Consider the following 25,170-nt stretch of genomic DNA (forward strand, 5'->3'; position numbering starts at 1 on the left):
CCTGATGGAGGTCTGTATAGATGGATTAATAGAACAAGTCCCACACACAGCTAGAAGCCCAATATTTTTTCAGAGGTAGATGCAGAAAAAAATATATTCAGTTTGCAACCTGATGGAGGTCTGTATAGATGGATTAATAGAACAAGTCCCACACACAGCTAGAAGCCCAATATTTTTTCAGAGGTAGATGCAGAAAAAAATATATTCAGTTTGCAACCTGATGGAGGTCAGTATAGATGGACTAATACAACAAGTCCCACACACAGCTAGAGCCCAATATTTTTTCAGAGGTAGATGCAGAAAAAAATATATTCAGTTTGCAACCTGATGGAGGTCAGTATAGATGGACTAATACAACAAGTCCCACACACAGCTAGAAGCCCAATATTTTTTCAGAGGTAGATGCAGAAAAAAATATATTCAGTTTGCAACCTGATGGAGGTCTGTATAGATGGATTAATAGAACAAGTCCCACACACAGCTAGAAGCCCAATATTTTTTCAGAGGTAGATGCAGAAAAAAATATATTCAGTTTGCAACCTGATGGAGGTCAGTATAGATGGACTAATACAACAAGTCCCACACACAGCTAGAAGCCCAATATTTTTTCAGAGGTAGATGCAGAAAAAAATATATTCAGTTTGCAACCTGATGGAGGACTGTATAGATGGCTTAATAGAACAAGTCCCACACACAGCTAGAAGCCCAATATTTTTTCAGAGGTAGATGCAGAAAAAAATATATTCAGTTTGCAACCTGATGGAGGTCTGTATAGATGGATTAATAGAACAAGTCCCACACACAGCTAGAAGCCCAATATTTTTTCAGAGGTAGATGCAGAAAAAAATATATTCAGTTTGCAACCTGATGGAGGTCTGTATAGATGGATTAATAGAACAAGTCCCACACACAGCTAGAAGCCCAATATTTTTTCAGAGGTAGATGCAGAAAAAAATATATTCAGTTTGCAACCTGATGGAGGTCTGTATAGATGGATTAATAGAACAACTCCCACACACAGCTAGAAGCCCAATATTTTTTCAGAGCAAGATGCAGAAAAAAATTATATTCAATTTGCAACCTGATGGAGATCAGTATAGATGGACTAATAGAATGATGCTCTGCCCAAAAGATTTTACTTCACTAGGTGCAGTAAAAAAATTGGTATTCTATACACAGGTGGTATATCTTGCAACACAGATAGGCTACTCCACTGACTAACACACTCTGCAATAGGCCAAAAAGGATTAGCTTTGCTAGATTCAGCCAAATGCTGTGAAAAAAACTTGCACAGCACTGGCACAGACCTGTCTGGCAAAAACTGATAGGAACTGATGTAACCTAGTCCTGAAAAGGACTCCAATTACAATTAGTCTTTACTCCCACAATCTATCTATTTAAGAGCACAGACCTGCCTGATAAAAGTCGTAGGAAATGCTGTAACCTAGTCCTTAAAAGGACTGCAATCACAACTATTCCCTACTCCCAAGCTATCTGTAGATTTGTGCGAAAATTGACTTGAAATTAACAAGGTATAGCGCACACAGCAACAGCGGTGCCGTCTAACACGCAGCTGCAGCAGTGAGAAAATGGTGGCGACGGGGAAAATGGCTTGGTCTTATAGGGCAAGGACATGTGACATACACTGCCAATGACACATGCCCTTGCTTGTGTGAAAAAAAGCACTTCGCTCCGTGTGTGCGCTGCTGATAGGCTGACAGATTGCACCTCCCCACTGCAAATGCGGGAACGAGAAAAAAAAATGGAGATCTTCATTGTTCCTGCAGAGATCCATCCCCTTCCCCTCCCCCCACCCCGCTGTACACTCAAACTGCGTATTAACATTAATTTTCATCATTACTGAGAAAAAATCCAGTTATGATTTTGGTGCACGAACAGTTATCGAACATAACCTCGAACAGCCGAATTTTTCTAAAATTGTTCGTGTTCGCCGAACGGCTCGAACACCGCCCAAAACAGCTCGAATTTGAGATTGGCGAACAGTTCGAGTAGAACAACGCTCATCTCTAAACAGGAGATCCTGAGTTCAAATCTCTGCAGTGCCTTCCTTTCATCTTCTCAGTATGAAGCTTTCTATCCTCATAGTGGGACAACATCAAATTGGCCTTTGCTAAGTCTCTGTGATAGTGCAATAGTGGGAGTAAGAATCTGCTATAAGTGCTAAAGAGGAAGAAAGATGGTCCTTTTCGAGAATGCTCTTCAAAAAATACTCGGTTTCTTAATTGCCATGACTGAGAGCGACATCTTATTCAATGCTTCTGCTGTGCGTGGAATGGAACTGAAGCTCAATGTTGTTTTGCTCAATTAACCACTTGAAATTATCGATTAGTGACTAAATCTTCCCTGGCTTTCCCATCCTCACCAGCTTGTGATGCTGTGGCTTAGTTGGTTAAAGCGCCTGTCTAGTAAACAGGAGATCTTGAGTTCAAATCTCAACAGTGCCTTCTTTTCATCTTCTCAGTATGAAGCTTTCTATCCTCATAGTGGGAAAACATCAAATTCGCCTTTGCTAAGTCTCTGTGATAGTGCAATAGAGGGAGTAAGAATCTGCTATAAGTGCTAAAGAGGAAGAAAGATGGAATCAAGCATGAAAAAAGTAAAACCAGTGGATTGTATTTTACTATTTTGAAATGCCTCCTCCTTACGTATCTGACTCTCTAAGCAAAGTTTGATAGCAGCCTTCTTGAATGGTAGAAGATTTAAGCTTTCATGTTTGAAGAATTCATTGCTTGGGCAGAAAATAAAACCTTGAGCTGGAAACTTAAAAGAATCAGAAAAGAAATAGGACAGATTGAATTCAAAGCCATGCATGCAACATCAAATTGGCCTTTGCTAAGTCTCTGTGATAGTGCAATAGTGGGAGTAAGAATCTGCTATAAGTGCTAAAGAGGAAGAAAGATGGAATCAAGCATGAAAAAAGTAAAACCAGTGGATTTTATTTTACTATTTTGAAATGCCTCCTCCTTACGTATCTGACTCTCTAAACAAAGTTTGATAGCAGCCTTCTTGAATGGTAGAAGATTTAAACTTTCATGTTTGAAGAATTCATTGCTTGGACAGAAAATAAAACCTTGAGCTGGAAACTTAAAAGAATCAGAAAAGAAATAGGACAGATTGAATTCAAAGCCATGCATGCAACATCAAATTGGCCTTTGCTAAGTTTCTGTGATAGTGCAATAGTGGGAGTAAGAATCTGCTATAAGTGCTAAAGAGGAAGAAAGATGGAATCAAGCATGAAAAAAGTAAAACCAGTGGATTTTATTTTAATATTTTGAAATGCCTCCTCCTTACGTATCTGACTCTCTAAGCAAAGTTTGATAGCATCCTTCTTGAATGGTAGAAGATATAATCTTTCATGTTTGAAGAATTCATTGCTTGGGCAGAAAATAAAACCTTGAGCTGGAAACTTAAAAGAATCAGAAAAGAAATAGGACAGATTGAATTCAAAGCCATGCATGCATAGCTCAATCTCTTAACTGCATTGTTAATGTACCATCTTAACTACGCAGCCAACTTGCCTGCATGAACATGTAGAAACCAGACGATAGAACTATAGCAGCTTTCTTGAAAGAGAAAAGAATCAACTTTCATGCTTGAAGTATACACCATTTTGCGTAAAATGAAAGCCAATCTTGTCAAAGTGAAAGAAGCAGATTATACCGATGAGGATGGGATTCGAACCCATGCATGCAGAGCACAATGGATTAGCAGTCCATCGCCTTAACCACTCGGCCCCCTCGTCTACATGACAAAGTTAAAATTAGGAGGTAAGATCTCATGAGGATTTTAAGCTGTCAGGGTGTTTTTGCTGAAGATTGTATAAAGGCTTTTGGCAGTGTGGCCTCATCTCATCTCCTAGAGTATCTATTGTCTAAAGTTAGATTAGGACAAACCTTATCAGAAATGAACCAGTGCAAAGGGTTTTAATAGCAACTTATCAATCATTCCTAATTGTTTCTACTTTTGGCACTGCAGTGGCATTCTTTCAATCTGTCTATTCTGTCTCATGACTGGGAAGCAAAACAAGTCCCAATTTCCAGCTGTGATAAAAGATGGATCATTTAATTATGGAACTTCAAATCCCAAGCCCTTGTTCTCGATACAGCTTCTGTTGTATTCTGCAAATTTGTCATGGTCCTTTTCGAGAATGCTCTTCAAAAAATACTCGGTTTCTTAATTGCCATAACTGAGAGCGACATCTTATTCAATGCTTCTGCTGTGCGTGGAATGGAACTGAAGCTCAATGTTGTTTTGCTCAATTAACCACTTGAAATGATCGATTAGTGACTAAATCTTCCCTGGCTTTCCCGTACTCACCAGCTTGTGGTGCTGTGGCTTAGTTGGTTAAAGCGCCTGTCTAGTAAACAGGAGATCCTGAGTTCAAATCTCAGCAGTGCCTTCTTTTCATCTTCTCAGTATGAAGCTTTCTATCCTCATAGTGGGACAACATCAAATTGGCCTTTGCTAAGTCTCTGTGATAGTGCAATAGTGGGAGTAAGAATCTGCTATAAGTGCTAAAGAGGAAGAAAGATGGAATCATGCATGAAAAAAGTAAAACCAGTGGATTTTATTTTACTATTTTGAAATGCCTCCTCCTTACGTATCTGACTCTCTAAGCAAAGTTTGATAGCAGCTTTCTTGAATGGTAGAAGATTTAAACTTTCATGTTTGAAGAATTCATTGCTTGGGCAGAAAATAAAACCTTGAGCTGTAAACTTAAAAGAATCAGAAAAGAAATAGGACAGATTGAATTCAAAGCCATGCATGCATAGCTCAATCTCTTAACTGCATTGTTAATGTATCATCTTAACTACGCAGCCAACTTGCCTGCATGAACATGTAAAAACCAGACGATAGTACTATAGCAGCTTTCTTGAAAGAGAAAAGAATCAACTTTCATGCTTGAAGTATACACCATTTTGCCTAAAAATGAAAGCCAATCTTGTCAAAGAGAAAGAAACAGATCATACCGACGAGGATGGGATTCGAACACATGCATGCAGAGCACAATGGATTAGCAGTCCATAGCCTTAACCACTCGGCCACCTCGTCTACATGACAAAGTTTAAATTAGGAGGTAAGATCTCATGAGGATTTTAAGCTGTCAGGGTGTTTTTGCTGAAGATTGTATAAAGGCTTTTGGCAGTGTGGCCTCATCTCATCTCCTAGAGTATCTATTGTCTAAAGTTAGATTAGGACAAACCTTATCAGAAATGAACCAGTGCAAAGGGTTTTAATAGCAACTTATCAATCATTCCTAATTGTTTCTACTTTTGGCACTGCAGTGGCATTCTTTCAATCTGTCTATTCTGTCTCATGACTGGGAAGCAAAACAAGTCCCAATTTCCAGCTGTGATAAAAGATGGATCATTTAATTATGGAACTTCAAATCCCAAGCCCTTGTTCTCGATACAGCTTCTGTCGTATTCTGCAAATTTGTCATGGTCCTTTTCGAGAATGCTCTTCAAAAAATACTCGGTTTCTTAATTGCCATGACTGAGAGCGGCTTCTTATTCAATGCTTCTGCTGTGCGTGGAATGGAACTGAAGCTCAATGTTGTTTTGCTCAATTAACCACTTGAAATTATCGATTAGTGACTAAATCTTCCCTGGCTTTCCCGTACTCACCAGCTTGTGGTGCTGTGGCTTAGTTGGTTAAAGCGCCTGTCTAGTAAACAGGAGATCCTGAGTTCAAATCTCAGCAGTGCCTTCTTTTCATCTTCTCAGTATGAAGCTTTCTATCCTGATAGTGGGACAACATGAAATTGGCCTTTGCTAAGTCTCTGTGATAGTGCAATAGTGGGAGTAAGAATCTGCTATAAGTGCTAAAGAGGAAGAAAGATGGAATCAAGCATGAAAAAAGTAAAACCAGTGGATTTTATTTTACTATTTTGAAATGCCTCCTTCTTACGTATCTGACTCTCTAAGCAAAGTTTGATAGCAGCCTTCTTGAATGGTAGAAGATTTAAACTTTCATGTTTGAAGAATTCATTGCTTGGGCAGAAAATAAAACCTTGAGCTGGAAACTTAAAAGAATCAGAAAAGAAATAGGACAGATTGAATTCAAAGCCATGCATGCATAGCTCAATCTCTTAACTGCATTGCTAATGTATCATCTTAACTACACAGCCAACTTGCCTGCATGATCATGTAGAAACCAGACGATAGGACTATAGCAGCTTTCTTGAAAGAGAAAAGAATCAACATTCATGCTTGAAGTATACACCATTTTGCCTAAAAATGAAAGCCAATCTTGTCAAAGGGAAAGAAGCAGATTATACCGACGAGGATGGGATTCGAACCCATGCATGCAGAGCACAATGGATTAGCAGTCCATCGCCTTAACCACTCGGCCACCTCGTCTACATGACCAAGTTTAAATTAGGAGGTAAGATCTCATGAGGATTTTAAGCTGTCAGGGTGTTTTTGCTGAAGATTGTATAAAGGCTTTTGGCAGTGTGGCCTCATCTCATCTCCTAGAGTATCTATTGTCTAAAGTTAGATTATGACAAACCATATCAGAAATGAACCAGTGCAAAGGGTAAGAGTAAGAATCTGCTGTAAGTGCTAAAGAGGAAGAAAGATGGAATCATGCATGAAAAAAGTAAAACCAGTGGATTTTATTTTACTATTTTGAAATGCCTCCTCCTTACGTATCTGACTCTCTAAGCAAAGTTTGATAGCAGCTTTCTTGAATGGTAGAAGATTTAAACTTTCATGTTTGAAGAATTCATTGCTTGGGCAGAAAATAAAACCTTGAGCTGTAAACTTAAAAGAATCAGAAAAGAAATAGGACAGATTGAATTCAAAGCCATGCATGCATAGCTCAATCTCTTAACTGCATTGTTAATGTATCATCTTAACTACGCAGCCAACTTGCCTGCATGAACATGTAAAAACCAGACGATAGTACTATAGCAGCTTTCTTGAAAGAGAAAAGAATCAACTTTCATTCTTGAAGTATACACCATTTTGCCTAAAAATGAAAGCCAATCTTGTCAAAGATAAAGAAGCAGATTATACCGACAAGGATGGGATTCGAACCCATGCATGCAGAGCACAATGGATTAGCAGTCCATAGCCTTAACCACTCGGCCACCTCGTCTACATGACAAAGTTTAAATTAGGAGGTAAGATCTCATGAGGATTTTAAGCTGTCAGGGTGTTTTTGCTGAAGATTGTATAAAGGCTTTTGGCAGTGTGGCCTCATCTCATCTCCTAGAGTATCTATTGTCTAAAGATAGATTAGGACAAACCTTATCAGAAATGAACCAGTGCAAAGGGTTTTAATAGCAACTTATCAATCATTCCTAATTGTTTCTACTTTTGGCACTGCAGTGGCATTCTTTCAATCTGTCTATTCTGTCTCATGACTGGGAAGCAAAACAAGTCCCAATTTCCAGCTGTGATAAAAGATGGATCATATAATTATGGAACTTCAAATCCCAAGCCCTTGTCCTTGATACAGCTTCTGTCGCATTCTGCAAATTTGTCATGGTCCTTTTCGAGAATGCTCTTCAAAAATTACTCGGTTTCTTAATTGCCATGACTGAGAGCGACATCTTATTCAATGCTTCTGCTGTGCGTGGAATGGAACTGAAGCTCAATGTTGTTTTGCTCAATTAACCACTTGAAATTATCGATTAGTGACTAAATCTTCCCTGGTTTTCCCATGCTCACCAGCTTGTGGTGCTGTGTCTTAGTTGGTTAAAGCACCTGTCTAGTAAACAGGAGATCTTGAGTTCAAATTTCAGCAGTGCCTTCTTTTCATCTTCTCAGTATGAAGCTTTCTATCCTCATAGTGGGACAACATCAAATTGGCCTTTGCTAAGTCTCTGTGATAGTGCAATAGTGGGAGTAAGAATCTGCTATAAGTGCTGAAGAGGAAGAAAGATGGAATGAAGCATGAAAAAAGTAAAACCAGTGGATTTTATTTTACTATTTTGAAATGCCTCCTCCTTACGTATCTGACTCTCTAAGCAAAGTTTGATAGCAGCCTTCTTGAATGGTAGAAGATTTAAACTTTCATGTTTGAAGAATTCATTGCTTGGGCAGAAAATAAAACCTTGAGCTGGAAACTTAAAAGAATCAGAAAAGAAATAGGACAGATTGAATTCAAAGCCATGCATGCATAACTCAATCTCTTAACTGCATTGTTAATGTATCATCTTAACTACACAGCCAACTTGCCTGCATGAACATGTAGAAACCAGACGATAGGACTATAGCAGCTTTCTTGAAAGAGAAAAGAATCAACTTTCATGCTTGAAGTATACACCATTTTGCCTAAAAATGAAAGCCAATCTTGTCAAACAGAAAGAAGCAGATTATGACGACGAGGATGGGAATCGAACCCATGCATGCAGAGCACAATGGATTAGCAGTCCATCGCCTTAACCACTCGGCCACCTCGTCTACATGACCAAGTTTAAATTAGGAGGTAAGATCTCATGAGGATTTTAAGCTGTCAGGGTGTTTTTACTGAAGATTGTATAAAGGCTTTTGGCAGTGTGGCCTCATCTCATCTCCTAGAGTATCTATTGTCTAATTTTAGATTAGGACAAACCTTATCAGAAATGAACCAGTGCAAAGGGTTTTAATAGCAACTTATCAATCATTCCTAATTGTTTCTACTTTTGGCACTGCAGTGGCATTCTTTCAATCTGTCTATTCTGTCTCATGACTGGGAAGCAAAACAAGTCCCAATTTCCAGCTGTGATAAAAGATGGATCATATAATTATGGAACTTCAAATCCCAAGCCCTTGTCCTTGATACAGCTTCTGTCGCATTCTGCAAATTTGTCATGGTCCTTTTCGAGAATGCTCTTCAAAAATTACTCGGTTTCTTAATTGCCATGACTGAGAGCGACATCTTATTCAATGCTTCTGCTGTGCGTGGAATGGAACTGAAGCTCAATGTTGTTTTGCTCAATTAACCACTTGAAATTATCGATTAGTGACTAAATCTTCCCTGGTTTTCCCATGCTCACCAGCTTGTGGTGCTGTGTCTTAGTTGGTTAAAGCACCTGTCTAGTAAACAGGAGATCTTGAGTTCAAATTTCAGCAGTGCCTTCTTTTCATCTTCTCAGTATGAAGCTTTCTATCCTCATAGTGGGACAACATCAAATTGGCCTTTGCTAAGTCTCTGTGATAGTGCAATAGTGGGAGTAAGAATCTGCTATAAGTGCTAAAGAGGAAGAAAGATGGAATCAAGCATGAAAAAAGTAAAACCAGTGGATTTTATTTTACTATTTTGAAATGCCTCCTCCTTACGTATCTGACTCTCTAAGCAAAGTTTGATAGCAGCCTTCTTGAATGGTAGAAGATTTAAACTTTCATGTTTGAAGAATTCATTGCTTGGGCAGAAAATAAAACCTTGAGCTGGAAACTTAAAAGAATCAGAAAAGAAATAGGACAGATTGAATTCAAAGCCATGCATGCATAACTCAATCTCTTAACTGCATTGTTAATGTATCATCTTAACTACACAGCCAACTTGCCTGCATGAACATGTAGAAACCAGACGATAGGACTATAGCAGCTTTCTTGAAAGAGAAAAGAATCAACTTTCATGCTTGAAGTATACACCATTTTGCCTAAAAATGAAAGCCAATCTTGTCAAACAGAAAGAAGCAGATTATGACGACGAGGATGGGAATCGAACCCATGCATGCAGAGCACAATGGATTAGCAGTCCATCGCCTTAACCACTCGGCCACCTCGTCTACATGACCAAGTTTAAATTAGGAGGTAAGATCTCATGAGGATTTTAAGCTGTCAGGGTGTTTTTACTGAAGATTGTATAAAGGCTTTTGGCAGTGTGGCCTCATCTCATCTCCTAGAGTATCTATTGTCTAATTTTAGATTAGGACAAACCTTATCAGAAATGAACCAGTGCAAAGGGTTTTAATAGCAACTTATCAATCATTCCTAATTGTTTCTACTTTTGGCACTGCAGTGGCATTCTTTCAATCTGTCTATTCTGTCTCATGACTGGGAAGCAAAACAAGTCCCAATTTCCAGCTATGATAAAAGATGGATCATATAATTATGGAACTTCAAATCCCAAGCCCTTGTCCTTGATACAGCTTCTGTCGCATTCTGCAAATTTGTCATGGTCCTTTTCGAGAATGCTCTTCAAAAATTACTCGGTTTCTTAATTGCCATGACTGAGAGCGACATCTTATTCAATGCTTCTGCTGTGCGTGGAATGGAACTGAAGCTCAATGTTGTTTTGCTCAATTAACCACTTGAAATTATCGATTAGTGACTAAATCTTCCCTGGTTTTCCCATGCTCACCAGCTTGTGGTGCTGTGTCTTAGTTGGTTAAAGCACCTGTCTAGTAAACAGGAGATCTTGAGTTCAAATTTCAGCAGTGCCTTCTTTTCATCTTCTCAGTATGAAGCTTTCTATCCTCATAGTGGGACAACATCAAATTGGCCTTTGCTAAGTCTCTGTGATAGTGCAATAGTGGGAGTAAGAATCTGCTATAAGTACTGAAGAGGAAGAAAGATGGAATCAAGCATGAAAAAAGTAAAACCAGTGGATTTTATTTTACTATTTTGAAATGCCTCCTCCTTACGTATCTGACTCTCTAAGCAAAGTTTGATAGCAGCCTTCTTGAATGGTAGAAGATTTAAACTTTCATGTTTGAAGAATTCATTGCTTGGGCAGAAAATAAAACCTTGAGCTGGAAACTTAAAAGAATCAGAAAAGAAATAGGACAGATTGAATTCAAAGCCATGCATGCATAACTCAATCTCTTAACTGCATTGTTAATGTATCATCTTAACTACACAGCCAACTTGCCTGCATGAACATGTAGAAACCAGACGATAGGACTATAGCAGCTTTCTTGAAAGAGAAAAGAATCAACTTTCATGCTTGAAGTATACACCATTTTGCCTAAAAATGAAAGCCAATCTTGTCAAACAGAAAGAAGCAGATTATGACGACGAGGATGGGAATCGAACCCATGCAAGCTGAGCACAATGGATTAGCAGTCCATCGCCTTAACCACTCGGCCACCTCGTCTACATGACCAAGTTTAAATTAGGAGGTAAGATCTCATGAGGATTTTAAGCTGTCAGGGTGTTTTTACTGAAGATTGTATAAAGGCTTTTGGCAGTGTGGCCTCATCTCATCTCCTAGAGTATCTATTGTCTAAAGTTAGATTAGGACAAACCTTATCAGAAATGAACCAGTGCAAAGGGTTTTAATAGCAACTTATCAATCATTCCTAATTGTTTCTAGTTTTGGCACTGCAGTGGCATTCTTTCAATCTGTCTATTCTGTCTCATGACTGGGAAGCAAAACAAGTCCCAATTTCCAGCTGTGATAAAAGATGGATCATTTAATTATGGAACTTCAAATCCCAAGCCCTTGTCCTTGATACAGCTTCTGTCGCATTCTGCAAATTTGTCATGGTCCTTTTCGAGAATGCTCTTCAAAAATTACTCGGTTTCTTAATTGCCATGACTGAGAGCGACATCTTATTCAATGCTTCTGCTGTGCGTGGAATGGAACTGAAGCTCAATGTTGTTTTGCTCAATTAACCACTTGAAATTATCGATTAGTGACTAAATCTTCCCTGGCTTTCCCGTGCTCACCAGCTTGTGGTGCTGTGTCTTAGTTGGTTAAAGCGCCTGTCTAGTAAACAGGAGATCCTGAGTTCAAATTTCAGCAGTGCCTTCTTTTCATCTTCTCAGTATGAAGCTTTCTATCCTCATAGTGGGACAACATCAAATTGGCCTTTGCTAAGTCTCTGTGATAGTGCAATAGTGGGAGTAAGAATCTGCTATAAGTGCTAAAGAGGAAGAAAGATGGAATCAAGCATGAAAAAAGTAAAACCAGTGGATTTTATTTTACTATTTTGAAATGCCTCCTCCTTACGTATCTGACTCTCTAAGCAAAGTTTGATAGCAGCCTTCTTGAATGGTAGAAGATTTAAACTTTCATGTTTGAAGAATTCATTGCTTGGGCAGAAAATAAAACCTTGAGCTGGAAACTTAAAAGAATCAGAATAGAAATAGGACAGATTGAATTCAAAGCCATGCATGCATAGCTTAATCTCTTAACTGCTTTGTTAATGTATCATCTTAACTACACAGCCAACTTGCCTGCATGAACATGTAGAAACCAGACGATAGAACTATAGCAGCTTTCTTGAAAGAGAAAAGAATCAACTTTCATGCTTGAAGTATACACCATTTTGCCTAAAAATGAAAGCCAATCTTGTCAAACAGAAAGAAACAGATTATGACGACGAGGATGGGATTCGAACCCATGCATGCAGAGCACAATGGATTAGCAGTCCAGCGCCTTAACCACTCGGCCAGCTCGTCTACATGACCAAGTTTAAATTTGGAGGTAAGATCTCATGAGGATTTTAAGCTGTCAGGGTGTTTTTACTGAAGATTGTATAAAGGCTTTTGGCAGTGTGGCCTCATCTCATCTCCTAGAGTATCTATTGTCTAAAGTTAGATTAGGACAAACCTTATCAGAAATGAACCAGTGCAAAGGGTTTTAATAGCAACTTATCAATCATTCCTAATTGTTTCTACTTTTGGCACTGCAGTGGCATTCTTTCAATCTGTCTATTCTGTCTCATGACTGGGAAGCAAAACAAGTCCCAATTTCCAGCTGTGATAAAAGATGGATCATTTAATTATGGAACTTCAAATCCCAAGCCCTTGTCCTTGATACAGCTTCTGTCGCATTCTGCAAATTTGTCATGGTCCTTTTCGAGAATGCTCTTCAAAAATTACTCGGTTTCTTAATTGCCATGACTGAGAGCGACATCTTATTCAATGCTTCTGCTGTGCGTGGAATGGAACTGAAGCTCAATGTTGTTTTGCTCAATTAACCACTTGAAATTATCGATTAGTGACTAAATCTTCCCTGGCTTTCCCGTCCTCACCAGCTTCTGGTGCTGTGTCTTAGTTGGTTAAAGCGCCTGTCTAGTAAACAGGAGATCCTGAGTTCAAATTTCAGCAGTGCCTTCTTTTCATCTTCTCAGTATGAAGCTTTCTATCCTCATAGTGGGACAACATCAAATTGGCCTTTGCTAAGTCTCTGTGATAGTGCAATAGTGGGAGTAAGAATCTGCTATAAGTGCTGAAGAGGAAGAAAGATGGAATCAAGCATGAAAAAAGTAAAACCAGTGGATTTTATTTTACTATTTTGAAATGCCTCCTCCTTACGTATCTGACTCTCTAAGCAAAGTTTGATAGCAGCCTTCTTGAATGGTAGAAGATTTAAACTTTCATGTTTGAAGAATTCATTGCTTGGGCAGAAAATAAAACCTTGAGCTGGAAACTTAAAAGAATCAGAAAAGAAATAGGACAGATTGAATTCAAAGCCATGCATGCATAGCTCAATCTCTTAACTGCATTGTTAATGTATCATCTTAACTACACAGCCAACTTGCCTGCATGAACATGTAGAAACCAGACGATAGGACTATAGCAGCTTTCTTGAAAGAGAAAAGAATCAACTTTCATGCTTGAAGTATACACCATTTTGCCTAAAAATGAAAGCCAATCTTGTCAAATGGAAAGAAGCAGATTATGACGACGAGGATGGGATTCGAACCCATGCATGCAGAGCACAATGCATTAGCAGTCCATCGCCTTAACCACTCGGCCACCTCGTCTACATGACCAAGTTTAAATTAGGAGGTAAGATCTCATGAGGATTTTAAGCTGTCAGGGTGTTTTTACTGAAGATTGTATAAAGGCTTTTGGCAGTGTGGCCTCATCTCATCTCCTAGAGTATCTATTGTCTAAAGTTAGATTAGGACAAACCTTATCAGAAATGAACCAGTGCAAAGGGTTTTAATAGCAACTTATCAATCATTCCTAATTGTTTCTACTTTTGGCACTGCAGTGGCATTCTTTCAATCTGTCTATTCTGTCTCATGACTGGGAAGCAAAACAAGTCCCAATTTCCAGCTGTGATAAAAGATGGATCATTTAATTATGGAACTTCAAATCCCAAGCCCTTGTCCTCGATACAGCTTCTGTCGCATTCTGCAAATTTGTCATGGTCCTTTTCGAGAATGCTCTTCAAAAATTACTCGGTTTCTTAATTGCCATGACTGAGAGCGACATCTTATTCAATGCTTCTGCTGTGCGTGGAATGGAACTGAAGCTCAATGTTGTTTTGCTCAATTAACCACTTGAAATTATCGATTAGTGACTAAATCTTCCCTGGCTTTCCCGTCCTCACCAGCTTCTGGTGCTGTGTCTTAGTTGGTTAAAGCGCCTGTCTAGTAAACAGGAGATCCTGAGTTCAAATTTCAGCAGTGCCTTCTTTTCATCTTCTCAGTATGAAGCTTTCTATCCTCATAGCGGGACAACATCAAATTGGCCTTTGCTAAGTGTCTGTGATAGTGCAATAGTGGGAGTAAGAATCTGCTATAAGTGCTAAAGAGGAAGAAAGATGGAATCAAGAATGAAAAAAGTAAAACCAGTGGATTTTATTTTACTATTTTGAAATGCCTCCTCCTTACGTATCTGACTCTCTAAGTAAAGTTTGATAGCAGCCTTCTTGAATGGTAGAAGATTTAAACTTTCATGTTTGAAGAATTCATTGCTTGGGCAGAAAATAAAACCTTGAGCTGGAAACTTAAAAGAATCAGAAAAGAAATAGGACAGATTGAATTCAAAGCCATGCATGCATAGCTTAATCTCTTAACTGCTTTGTTAATGTATCATCTTAACTACACAGCCAACTTGCCTGCATGAACATGTAGAAACCAGACGATAGGACTATAGCAGCTTTCTTGAAAGAGAAAAGAATCAACTTTCATGCTTGAAGTATACACCATTTTGCCTAAAAATGAAAGCCAATCTTGTCAAACGGAAAGAAGCAGATTATGACGACGAGGATGGGATTCGAACCCATGCATGCAGAGCACAATGGATTAGCAGTCCAGCGCCTTAACCACTCGGCCACCTCGTCTACATGACCAAGTTTAAATTAGGAGGTAAGATCTCATGAGGATTTTAAGCTGTCAGGGTGTTTTTACTGAAGATTGTATAAAGGCTTTTGGCAGTGTGGCCTCATCTCATCTCCTAGAGTATCTATTGTCTAATTTTAGATTAGGACAAACCTTATCAGAAATGAACCAGTGCAAAGGGTTTTAATAGCAACTTATCAATCATTCCTAATTGTTTCTACTTTTGGCACTGCAGTGACATTCTTTCAATCTGTCTATTCTGTCTCATGACTGGGAAGCAAAACAAGTCCCAATTTCCAGCTGTAATAAAAGATGAATCATTTAATTATGGAACTTCAAATCCCAAGCCCTTGTCCTTGATACAGCTTCTGTCGCATTCTGCAAATTTGTCATGGTCCTTTTCGAGAATGCTCTTCAAAAATTACTCGGTTTCTTAATTGCCATGACTGAAAGCGACATCTTATTCAATGCTTCTGCTGTGCGTGGAATGGAACTGAAGCTTAATGTTGTTTTGCTCAATTAACCACTTGAAATTATCGATTAGTGACTAAATCTTCCCTGCCTTTCCCGTGCTCACCAGCTTGTGGTGCTGTGTCTTAGTTGGTTAAAGCGCCTGTCTAGTAAGCAAGAGATCCTGAGTTCAAATTTCAGCAGTGCCTTCTTTTCATCTTCTCAGTATGAAGCTTTCTATCCTCATAGTGGGACAACATCAAATTGGCCTTTGCTAAGTCTCTGTGATAGTGCAATAGTGGGAGTAAGAATCTGCTATAAGTGCTGAAGAGGAAGAAAGATGGAATCAAGCATGAAAAAAGTAAAACCAGTGGATTTTATTTTACTATTTTGAAATGCCTCCTCCTTACGTATCTGACTCTCTAAGCAAAGTTTGATAGCAGCCTTCTTGAATGGTAGAAGATTTAAACTTTCATGTTTGAAGAATTCATTGCTTGGGCAGAAAATAAAACCTTGAGCTGGAAACTTAAAAGAATCAGAAAAGAAATAGGACAGATTGAATTCAAAGCCATGCATGCATAACTCAATCTCTTAACTGCATTGTTAATGTATCATCTTAACTACACAGCCAACTTGCCTGCATGAACATGTAGAAACCAGACGATAGGACTGTAGCAGCTTTCTTGAAAGAGAAAAGAATCAACTTTCATGCTTGAAGTATACACCATTTTGCCTAAAAATGAAAGCCAATCTTGTCAAACAGAAAGAATCAGATTATGACGACGAGGATGGGATTCGAACCCATGCATGCAGAGCCCAATGGATTAGCAGTCCATCGCCTTAACCACTCGGCCACCTCGTCTACATGACCAAGTTTAAATTAGGAGGTAAGATCTCATGAGGATTTTAAGCTGTCAGGGTGTTTTTACTGAAGATTGTATAAAGGCTTTTGGCAGCGTGGCCTCATCTCATCTCCTAGAGTATCTATTGTCTAATTTTAGATTAGGACAAACCTTATCAGAAATGAACCAGTGCAGAGGGTTTTAATAGCAACTTATCAATCATTCCTAATTGTTTCTACTTTTGGCACTGCAGTGACATTCTTTCAATCTGTCTATTCTGTCTCATGACTGGGAAGCAAAACAAGTCCCAATTTCCAGCTGTGATAAAAGATGAATCATTTAATTATGGAACTTCAAATCCCAAGCCCTTGTCCTTGATACAGCTTCTGTCGCATTCTGCAAATTTGTCATGGTCCTTTTCGAGAATGCTCTTCAAAAATTACTCGGTTTCTTAATTGCCATGACTGAGAGCGACATCTTATTCAATGCTTCTGCTGTGCGTGGAATGGAACTGAAGCTCAATGTTGTTTTGCTCAATTAACCACTTGAAATTATCGATTAGTGACTAAATCTTCCCTGGCTTTCCCGTGCTCACCAGCTTGTGGTGCTGTGTCTTAGTTGGTTAAAGCGCCTGTCTAGTAAACAAGAGATCCTGAGTTCAAATTTCAGCAGTGCCTTCTTTTCATCTTCTCAGTATGAAGCTTTCTATCCTCATAGTGGGACAACATCAAATTGGCCTTTGCTAAGTCTCTGTGATAGTGCAATAGTGGGAGTAAGAATCTGCTATAAGTGCTGAAGAGGAAGAAAGATGGAATCAAGCATGAAAAAAGTAAAACCAGTGGATTTTATTTTACTATTTTGAAATGCCTCCTCCTTACGTATCTGACTCTCTAAGCAAAGTTTGATAGCAGCCTTCTTGAATGGTAGAAGATTTAAACTTTCATGTTTGAAGAATTCATTGCTTGGGCAGAAAATAAAACCTTGAGCTGGAAACTTAAAAGAATCAGAAAAGAAATAGGACAGATTGAATTCAAAGCCATGCATGCATAACTCAATCTCTTAACTGCATTGTTAATGTATCATCTTAACTACACAGCCAACTTGCCTGCATGAACATGTAGAAACCAGACGATAGGACTATAGCAGCTTTCTTGAAAGAGAAAAGAATCAACTTTCATGCTTGAAGTATACACCATTTTGCCTAAAAATGAAAGCCAATCTTGTCAAACAGAAAAAACAAGATTATGACGACGAGGATGGGATTCGAACCCATGCATGCAGAGCACAAGGGATTAGCAGTCCATCGCCTTAACCACTCGGCCACCTCATCTACATGACCAAGTTTAAATTAGGAGGTAAGATCTCATGAGGATTTTAAGCTGTCAGGGTGTTTTTACTGAAGATTGTATAAAGGCTTTTGGCAGTGTGGCCTCATCTCATCTCCTAGAGTATCTATTGTCTAAAGTTAGATTAGGACAAACCTTATCAGAAATGAACCAGTGCAAAGGGTTTTAATAGCAACTTATCAATCATTCCTAATTGTTTCTACTTTTGGCACTGCAGTGGCATTCTTTCAATCTGTCTATTCTGTCTCATGACTGGGAAGCAAAACAAGTCCCAATTTCCAGCTGTGATAAAAGATGGATCATTTAATTATGGAACTTCAAATCCCAAGCCCTTGTCCTTGATACAGCTTCTGTCGCATTCTGCAAATTTGTCATGGTCCTTTTCGAGAATGCTCTTCAAAAATTACTCGGTTTCTTAATTGCCATGACTGAGAGCGACATCTTATTCAATGCTTCTGCTGTGCGTGGAATGGAACTGAAGCTCAATGTTGTTTTGCTCAATTAACCACTTGAAATTATCGATTAGTGACTAAATCTTCCCTGGCTTTCCCGTCCTCACCAGCTTCTGGTGCTGTGTCTTAGTTGGTTAAAGCGCCTGTCTAGTAAACAGGAGATCCTGAGTTCAAATTTCAGCAGTGCCTTCTTTTCATCTTCTCAGTATGAAGCTTTCTATCCTCATAGTGGGACAACATCAAATTGGCCTTTGCTAAGTCTCTGTGATAGTGCAATAGTGGGAGTAAGAATCTGCTATAAGTGCTGAAGAGGAAGAAAGATGGAATCAAGCATGAAAAAAGTAAAACCAGTGGATTTTATTTTACTATTTTGAAATGCCTCCTCCTTACGTATCTGACTCTCTAAGCAAAGTTTGATAGCAGCCTTCTTGAATGGTAGAAGATTTAAACTTTCATGTTTGAAGAATTCATTGCTTGGGCAGAAAATAAAACCTTGAGCTGGAAACTTAAAAGAATCAGAAAAGAAATAGGACAGATTGAATTCAAAGCCATGCATGCATAGCTCAATCTCTTAACTGCATTGTTAATGTATCATCTTAACTACACAGCCAACTTGCCTGCATGAACATGTAGAAACCAGACGATAGGACTATAGCAGCTTTCTTGAAAGAGAAAAGAATCAACTTTCATGCTTGAAGTATACACCATTTTGCCTAAAAATGAAAGCCAATCTTGTCAAATGGAAAGAAGCAGATTATGACGACGAGGATGGGATTCGAACCCATGCATGCAGAGCACAATGCATTAGCAGTCCATCGCCTTAACCACTCGGCCACCTCGTCTACATGACCAAGTTTAAATTAGGAGGTAAGATCTCATGAGGATTTTAAGCTGTCAGGGTGTTTTTACTGAAGATTGTATAAAGGCTTTTGGCAGTGTGGCCTCATCTCATCTCCTAGAGTATCTATTGTCTAAAGTTAGATTAGGACAAACCTTATCAGAAATGAACCAGTGCAAAGGGTTTTAATAGCAACTTATCAATCATTCCTAATTGTTTCTACTTTTGGCACTGCAGTGGCATTCTTTCAATCTGTCTATTCTGTCTCATGACTGGGAAGCAAAACAAGTCCCAATTTCCAGCTGTGATAAAAGATGGATCATTTAATTATGGAACTTCAAATCCCAAGCCCTTGTCCTCGATACAGCTTCTGTCGCATTCTGCAAATTTGTCATGGTCCTTTTCGAGAATGCTCTTCAAAAATTACTCGGTTTCTTAATTGCCATGACTGAGAGCGACATCTTATTCAATGCTTCTGCTGTGCGTGGAATGGAACTGAAGCTCAATGTTGTTTTGCTCAATTAACCACTTGAAATTATCGATTAGTGACTAAATCTTCCCTGGCTTTCCCGTCCTCACCAGCTTCTGGTGCTGTGTCTTAGTTGGTTAAAGCGCCTGTCTAGTAAACAGGAGATCCTGAGTTCAAATTTCAGCAGTGCCTTCTTTTCATCTTCTCAGTATGAAGCTTTCTATCCTCATAGCGGGACAACATCAAATTGGCCTTTGCTAAGTGTCTGTGATAGTGCAATAGTGGGAGTAAGAATCTGCTATAAGTGCTAAAGAGGAAGAAAGATGGAATCAAGAATGAAAAAAGTAAAACCAGTGGATTTTATTTTACTATTTTGAAATGCCTCCTCCTTACGTATCTGACTCTCTAAGTAAAGTTTGATAGCAGCCTTCTTGAATGGTAGAAGATTTAAACTTTCATGTTTGAAGAATTCATTGCTTGGGCAGAAAATAAAACCTTGAGCTGGAAACTTAAAAGAATCAGAAAAGAAATAGGACAGATTGAATTCAAAGCCATGCATGCATAGCTTAATCTCTTAACTGCTTTGTTAATGTATCATCTTAACTACACAGCCAACTTGCCTGCATGAACATGTAGAAACCAGACGATAGGACTATAGCAGCTTTCTTGAAAGAGAAAAGAATCAACTTTCATGCTTGAAGTATACACCATTTTGCCTAAAAATGAAAGCCAATCTTGTCAAACGGAAAGAAGCAGATTATGACGACGAGGATGGGATTCGAACCCATGCATGCAGAGCACAATGGATTAGCAGTCCAGCGCCTTAACCACTCGGCCACCTCGTCTACATGACCAAGTTTAAATTAGGAGGTAAGATCTCATGAGGATTTTAAGCTGTCAGGGTGTTTTTACTGAAGATTGTATAAAGGCTTTTGGCAGTGTGGCCTCATCTCATCTCCTAGAGTATCTATTGTCTAATTTTAGATTAGGACAAACCTTATCAGAAATGAACCAGTGCAAAGGGTTTTAATAGCAACTTATCAATCATTCCTAATTGTTTCTACTTTTGGCACTGCAGTGACATTCTTTCAATCTGTCTATTCTGTCTCATGACTGGGAAGCAAAACAAGTCCCAATTTCCAGCTGTAATAAAAGATGAATCATTTAATTATGGAACTTCAAATCCCAAGCCCTTGTCCTTGATACAGCTTCTGTCGCATTCTGCAAATTTGTCATGGTCCTTTTCGAGAATGCTCTTCAAAAATTACTCGGTTTCTTAATTGCCATGACTGAAAGCGACATCTTATTCAATGCTTCTGCTGTGCGTGGAATGGAACTGAAGCTTAATGTTGTTTTGCTCAATTAACCACTTGAAATTATCGATTAGTGACTAAATCTTCCCTGCCTTTCCCGTGCTCACCAGCTTGTGGTGCTGTGTCTTAGTTGGTTAAAGCGCCTGTCTAGTAAGCAAGAGATCCTGAGTTCAAATTTCAGCAGTGCCTTCTTTTCATCTTCTCAGTATGAAGCTTTCTATCCTCATAGTGGGACAACATCAAATTGGCCTTTGCTAAGTCTCTGTGATAGTGCAATAGTGGGAGTAAGAATCTGCTATAAGTGCTGAAGAGGAAGAAAGATGGAATCAAGCATGAAAAAAGTAAAACCAGTGGATTTTATTTTACTATTTTGAAATGCCTCCTCCTTACGTATCTGACTCTCTAAGCAAAGTTTGATAGCAGCCTTCTTGAATGGTAGAAGATTTAAACTTTCATGTTTGAAGAATTCATTGCTTGGGCAGAAAATAAAACCTTGAGCTGGAAACTTAAAAGAATCAGAAAAGAAATAGGACAGATTGAATTCAAAGCCATGCATGCATAACTCAATCTCTTAACTGCATTGTTAATGTATCATCTTAACTACACAGCCAACTTGCCTGCATGAACATGTAGAAACCAGACGATAGGACTGTAGCAGCTTTCTTGAAAGAGAAAAGAATCAACTTTCATGCTTGAAGTATACACCATTTTGCCTAAAAATGAAAGCCAATCTTGTCAAACAGAAAGAATCAGATTATGACGACGAGGATGGGATTCGAACCCATGCATGCAGAGCCCAATGGATTAGCAGTCCATCGCCTTAACCACTCGGCCACCTCGTCTACATGACCAAGTTTAAATTAGGAGGTAAGATCTCATGAGGATTTTAAGCTGTCAGGGTGTTTTTACTGAAGATTGTATAAAGGCTTTTGGCAGCGTGGCCTCATCTCATCTCCTAGAGTATCTATTGTCTAATTTTAGATTAGGACAAACCTTATCAGAAATGAACCAGTGCAAAGGGTTTTAATAGCAACTTATCAATCATTCCTAATTGTTTCTACTTTTGGCACTGCAGTGACATTCTTTCAATCTGTCTATTCTGTCTCATGACTGGGAAGCAAAACAAGTCCCAATTTCCAGCTGTGATAAAAGATGAATCATTTAATTATGGAACTTCAAATCCCAAGCCCTTGTCCTTGATACAGCTTCTGTCGCATTCTGCAAATTTGTCATGGTCCTTTTCGAGAATGCTCTTCAAAAATTACTCGGTTTCTTAATTGCCATGACTGAGAGCGACATCTTATTCAATGCTTCTGCTGTGCGTGGAATGGAACTGAAGCTCAATGTTTTTTTGCTCAATTAACCACTTGAAATTATCGATTAGTGACTAAATCTTCCCTGGCTTTCCCGTGCTCACCAGCTTGTGGTGCTGTGTCTTAGTTGGTTAAAGCGCCTGTCTAGTAAACAAGAGATCCTGAGTTCAAATTTCAGCAGTGCCTTCTTTTCATCTTCTCAGTATGAAGCTTTCTATCCTCATAGTGGGACAACATCAAATTGGCCTTTGCTAAGTCTCTGTGATAGTGCAATAGTGGGAGTAAGAATCTGCTATAAGTGCTGAAGAGGAAGAAAGATGGAATCAAGCATGAAAAAAGTAAAACCAGTGGATTTTATTTTACTATTTTGAAATGCCTCCTCCTTACGTATCTGACTCTCTAAGCAAAGTTTGATAGCAGCCTTCTTGAATGGTAGAAGATTTAAACTTTCATGTTTGAAGAATTCATTGCTTGGGCAGAAAATAAAACCTTGAGCTGGAAACTTAAAAGAATCAGAAAAGAAATAGGACAGATTGAATTCAAAGCCATGCATGCATAACTCAATCTCTTAACTGCATTGTTAATGTATCATCTTAACTACACAGCCAACTTGCCTGCATGAACATGTAGAAACCAGACGATAGGACTATAGCAGCTTTCTTGAAAGAGAAAAGAATCAACTTTCATGCTTGAAGTATACACCATTTTGCCTAAAAATGAAAGCCAATCTTGTCAAACAGAAAAAACAAGATTATGACGACGAGGATGGGATTCGAACCCATGCATGCAGAGCACAAGGGATTAGCAGTCCATCGCCTTAACCACTCGGCCACCTCATCTACATGACCAAGTTTAAATTAGGAGGTAAGATCTCATGAGGATTTTAAGCTGTCAGGGTGTTTTTACTGAAGATTGTATAAAGGCTTTTGGCAGTGTGGCCTCATCTCATCTCCTAGAGTATCTATTGTCTAATTTTAGATTAGGACAAACCTTATCAGAAATGAACCAGTGCAAAGGGTTTTAATAGCAACTTATCAATCATTCCTAATTGTTTCTACTTTTGGCACTGCAGTGGCATTCTTTCAATCTGTCTATTCTGTCTCATGACTGGGAAGCAAAACAAGTCCCAATTTCCAGCTGTGATAAAAGATGGATCATTTAATTATGGAACTTCAAATCCCAAGCCCTTGTCCTTGATACAGCTTCTGTCGCATTCTGCAAATTTGTCATGGTCCTTTTCGAGAATGCTCTTCAAAAATTACTCGGTTTCTTAATTGCCATGACTGAGAGTGACATCTTATTCAATGCTTCTGCTGTGCGTGGAATGGAACTGAAGCTCAATGTTGTTTTGCTCAATTAACCACTTGAAATTATCGATTAGTGACTAAATCTTCCCTGGCTTTCCCGTCCTCACCAGCTTGTGGTGCTGTGTCTTAGTTGGTTAAAGCGCCTGTCTAATAAACAGGAGATCCTGAGTTCAAATTTCAGCAGTGCCTTCTTTTCATCTTCTCAGTATGAAGCTTTCTATCCTCATAGCGGGACAACATCAAATTGGCCTTTGCTAAGTCTCTGTGATAGTGCAATAGTGGGAGTAAGAATCTGCTATAAGTGCTAAAGAGGAAGAAAGATGGAATCAAGCATGAAAAAAGTAAAACCAGTGGATTTTATTTTACTATTTTGAAATGCCTCCTCCTTACGTATCTGACTCTCTAAGCAAAGTTTGATAGCAGCCTTCTTGAATGGTAGAAGATTTAAACTTTCATGTTTGAAGAATTCATTGCTTGGGCAGAAAATAAAACCTTGAGCTGGAAACTTAAAAGAATCAGAATAGAAATAGGACAGATTGAATTCAAAGCCATGCATGCATAGCTTAATCTCTTAACTGCTTTGTTAATGTATCATCTTAACTACACAGCCAACTTGCCTGCATGAACATGTAGAAACCAGACGATAGAACTATAGCAGCTTTCTTGAAAGAGAAAAGAATCAACTTTCATGCTTGAAGTATACACCATTTTGCCTAAAAATGAAAGCCAATCTTGTCAAACAGAAAGAAACAGATTATGACGACGAGGATGGGATTCGAACCCATGCATGCAGAGCACAATGGATTAGCAGTCCAGCGCCTTAACCACTCGGCCACCTCGTCTACATGACCAAATTTAAATTAGGAGGTAAGATCTCATGAGGATTTTAAGCTGTCAGGGTGTTTTTACTGAAGATTGTATAAAGGCTTTTGGCAGTGTGGCCTCATCTTATCTCCTAGAGTATCTATTGTCTAATTTTAGATTAGGACAAACCTTATCAGAAATGAACCAGTGCAAAGGGTTTTAATAGCAACTTATCAATCATTCCTAATTGTTTCTACTTTTGGCACTGCAGTGGCATTCTTTCAATCTGTCTATTCTGTCTCATGACTGGGAAGCAAAACAAGTCCCAATTTCCAGCTGTGATAAAAGATGGATCATTTAATTATGGAACTTCAAATCCCAAGCCCTTGTCCTTGATACAGCTTCTGTCGCATTCTGCAAATTTGTCATGGTCCTTTTCGAGAATGCTCTTCAAAAATTACTCGGTTTCTTAATTGCCATGACTGAGAGCGACATCTTATTCAATGCTTCTGCTGTGCGTGGAATGGAACTGAAGCTCAATGTTGTTTTGCTCAATTAACAACTTGAAATTATCGATTAGTGACTAAATCTTCCCTGGCTTTCCCGTGCTCACCAGCTTGTGGTGCTGTGTCTTAGTTGGTTAAAGTGCCTGTCTAGTAAACAGGAGATCCTGAGTTCAAATTTCAGCAGTGCCTTCTTTTCATCTTCTCAGTATGAAGCTTTCTATCCTCATAGTGGGACAACATCAAATTGGCCTTTGCTAAGTCTCTGTGATAGTGCAATAGTGGGAGTAAGAATCTGCTATAAGTGCTAAAGAGGAAGAAAGATGGAATCAAGCATGAAAAAAGTAAAACCAGTGGATTTTATTTTACTATTTTGAAATGCCTCCTCCTTACGTATCTGACTCTCTAAGCAAAGTTTGATAGCAGCCTTCTTGAATGGTAGAAGATTTAAACTTTCATGTTTGAAGAATTCATTGCTTGGGCAGAAAATAAAACCTTGAGCTGGAAACTTAAAAGAATCAGAAAAGAAATAGGACAGATTGAATTCAAA

At 38.8% G+C, this 25,170-nt stretch overlaps 26 non-coding genes across 26 annotated transcripts; 9 read left to right on the forward strand and 17 right to left on the reverse strand.

The window, feature by feature from the left end:
* The first annotated feature begins 2,391 nt into the window (after positions 1 to 2,391).
* On the forward strand, positions 2,392 to 2,465 carry TRNAT-AGU (transfer RNA threonine (anticodon AGU)). Its single transcript has one exon. It is a non-coding gene; the product is annotated as a tRNA-Thr (tRNA).
* Positions 2,466 to 3,681: 1,216 nt separating this feature from the next.
* TRNAS-GCU (transfer RNA serine (anticodon GCU)) lies at positions 3,682 to 3,763 on the reverse strand. Its single transcript has one exon. It is a non-coding gene; the product is annotated as a tRNA-Ser (tRNA).
* A 583-nt stretch (positions 3,764 to 4,346) lies between these two features.
* On the forward strand, positions 4,347 to 4,420 carry TRNAT-AGU (transfer RNA threonine (anticodon AGU)). The gene has a single exon. It is a non-coding gene; the product is annotated as a tRNA-Thr (tRNA).
* A 571-nt stretch (positions 4,421 to 4,991) lies between these two features.
* Positions 4,992 to 5,073, reverse strand: TRNAS-GCU (transfer RNA serine (anticodon GCU)). Its single transcript has one exon. It is a non-coding gene; the product is annotated as a tRNA-Ser (tRNA).
* Positions 5,074 to 5,656: 583 nt separating this feature from the next.
* On the forward strand, positions 5,657 to 5,730 carry TRNAT-AGU (transfer RNA threonine (anticodon AGU)). The gene has a single exon. It is a non-coding gene; the product is annotated as a tRNA-Thr (tRNA).
* Positions 5,731 to 6,301: 571 nt separating this feature from the next.
* Positions 6,302 to 6,383, reverse strand: TRNAS-GCU (transfer RNA serine (anticodon GCU)). The gene has a single exon. It is a non-coding gene; the product is annotated as a tRNA-Ser (tRNA).
* A 660-nt stretch (positions 6,384 to 7,043) lies between these two features.
* On the reverse strand, positions 7,044 to 7,125 carry TRNAS-GCU (transfer RNA serine (anticodon GCU)). The gene has a single exon. It is a non-coding gene; the product is annotated as a tRNA-Ser (tRNA).
* A 1,228-nt stretch (positions 7,126 to 8,353) lies between these two features.
* On the reverse strand, positions 8,354 to 8,435 carry TRNAS-GCU (transfer RNA serine (anticodon GCU)). Its single transcript has one exon. It is a non-coding gene; the product is annotated as a tRNA-Ser (tRNA).
* A 1,228-nt stretch (positions 8,436 to 9,663) lies between these two features.
* Positions 9,664 to 9,745, reverse strand: TRNAS-GCU (transfer RNA serine (anticodon GCU)). Its single transcript has one exon. It is a non-coding gene; the product is annotated as a tRNA-Ser (tRNA).
* A 1,228-nt stretch (positions 9,746 to 10,973) lies between these two features.
* On the reverse strand, positions 10,974 to 11,055 carry TRNAS-GCU (transfer RNA serine (anticodon GCU)). Its single transcript has one exon. It is a non-coding gene; the product is annotated as a tRNA-Ser (tRNA).
* A 583-nt stretch (positions 11,056 to 11,638) lies between these two features.
* On the forward strand, positions 11,639 to 11,712 carry TRNAT-AGU (transfer RNA threonine (anticodon AGU)). The gene has a single exon. It is a non-coding gene; the product is annotated as a tRNA-Thr (tRNA).
* Positions 11,713 to 12,283: 571 nt separating this feature from the next.
* On the reverse strand, positions 12,284 to 12,365 carry TRNAS-GCU (transfer RNA serine (anticodon GCU)). Its single transcript has one exon. It is a non-coding gene; the product is annotated as a tRNA-Ser (tRNA).
* Positions 12,366 to 12,948: 583 nt separating this feature from the next.
* TRNAT-AGU (transfer RNA threonine (anticodon AGU)) lies at positions 12,949 to 13,022 on the forward strand. Its single transcript has one exon. It is a non-coding gene; the product is annotated as a tRNA-Thr (tRNA).
* A 571-nt stretch (positions 13,023 to 13,593) lies between these two features.
* Positions 13,594 to 13,675, reverse strand: TRNAS-GCU (transfer RNA serine (anticodon GCU)). The gene has a single exon. It is a non-coding gene; the product is annotated as a tRNA-Ser (tRNA).
* A 583-nt stretch (positions 13,676 to 14,258) lies between these two features.
* TRNAT-AGU (transfer RNA threonine (anticodon AGU)) lies at positions 14,259 to 14,332 on the forward strand. The gene has a single exon. It is a non-coding gene; the product is annotated as a tRNA-Thr (tRNA).
* A 571-nt stretch (positions 14,333 to 14,903) lies between these two features.
* TRNAS-GCU (transfer RNA serine (anticodon GCU)) lies at positions 14,904 to 14,985 on the reverse strand. Its single transcript has one exon. It is a non-coding gene; the product is annotated as a tRNA-Ser (tRNA).
* Positions 14,986 to 16,213: 1,228 nt separating this feature from the next.
* On the reverse strand, positions 16,214 to 16,295 carry TRNAS-GCU (transfer RNA serine (anticodon GCU)). The gene has a single exon. It is a non-coding gene; the product is annotated as a tRNA-Ser (tRNA).
* Positions 16,296 to 17,523: 1,228 nt separating this feature from the next.
* Positions 17,524 to 17,605, reverse strand: TRNAS-GCU (transfer RNA serine (anticodon GCU)). Its single transcript has one exon. It is a non-coding gene; the product is annotated as a tRNA-Ser (tRNA).
* Positions 17,606 to 18,188: 583 nt separating this feature from the next.
* Positions 18,189 to 18,262, forward strand: TRNAT-AGU (transfer RNA threonine (anticodon AGU)). The gene has a single exon. It is a non-coding gene; the product is annotated as a tRNA-Thr (tRNA).
* Positions 18,263 to 18,833: 571 nt separating this feature from the next.
* TRNAS-GCU (transfer RNA serine (anticodon GCU)) lies at positions 18,834 to 18,915 on the reverse strand. Its single transcript has one exon. It is a non-coding gene; the product is annotated as a tRNA-Ser (tRNA).
* Positions 18,916 to 19,498: 583 nt separating this feature from the next.
* On the forward strand, positions 19,499 to 19,572 carry TRNAT-AGU (transfer RNA threonine (anticodon AGU)). Its single transcript has one exon. It is a non-coding gene; the product is annotated as a tRNA-Thr (tRNA).
* A 571-nt stretch (positions 19,573 to 20,143) lies between these two features.
* Positions 20,144 to 20,225, reverse strand: TRNAS-GCU (transfer RNA serine (anticodon GCU)). The gene has a single exon. It is a non-coding gene; the product is annotated as a tRNA-Ser (tRNA).
* A 1,228-nt stretch (positions 20,226 to 21,453) lies between these two features.
* On the reverse strand, positions 21,454 to 21,535 carry TRNAS-GCU (transfer RNA serine (anticodon GCU)). Its single transcript has one exon. It is a non-coding gene; the product is annotated as a tRNA-Ser (tRNA).
* Positions 21,536 to 22,763: 1,228 nt separating this feature from the next.
* Positions 22,764 to 22,845, reverse strand: TRNAS-GCU (transfer RNA serine (anticodon GCU)). The gene has a single exon. It is a non-coding gene; the product is annotated as a tRNA-Ser (tRNA).
* A 583-nt stretch (positions 22,846 to 23,428) lies between these two features.
* On the forward strand, positions 23,429 to 23,502 carry TRNAI-AAU (transfer RNA isoleucine (anticodon AAU)). The gene has a single exon. It is a non-coding gene; the product is annotated as a tRNA-Ile (tRNA).
* A 571-nt stretch (positions 23,503 to 24,073) lies between these two features.
* On the reverse strand, positions 24,074 to 24,155 carry TRNAS-GCU (transfer RNA serine (anticodon GCU)). Its single transcript has one exon. It is a non-coding gene; the product is annotated as a tRNA-Ser (tRNA).
* Positions 24,156 to 25,170: the final 1,015 nt, after the last annotated feature.

Source organism: Phyllobates terribilis, unplaced genomic scaffold, assembly GCF_046119375.1.
Source record: "Phyllobates terribilis strain yellow unplaced genomic scaffold, ASM4611937v1 Scaffold_9__5_contigs__length_417890890, whole genome shotgun sequence".
Lineage (NCBI taxonomy): Eukaryota > Metazoa > Chordata > Amphibia > Anura > Dendrobatidae > Phyllobates > Phyllobates terribilis.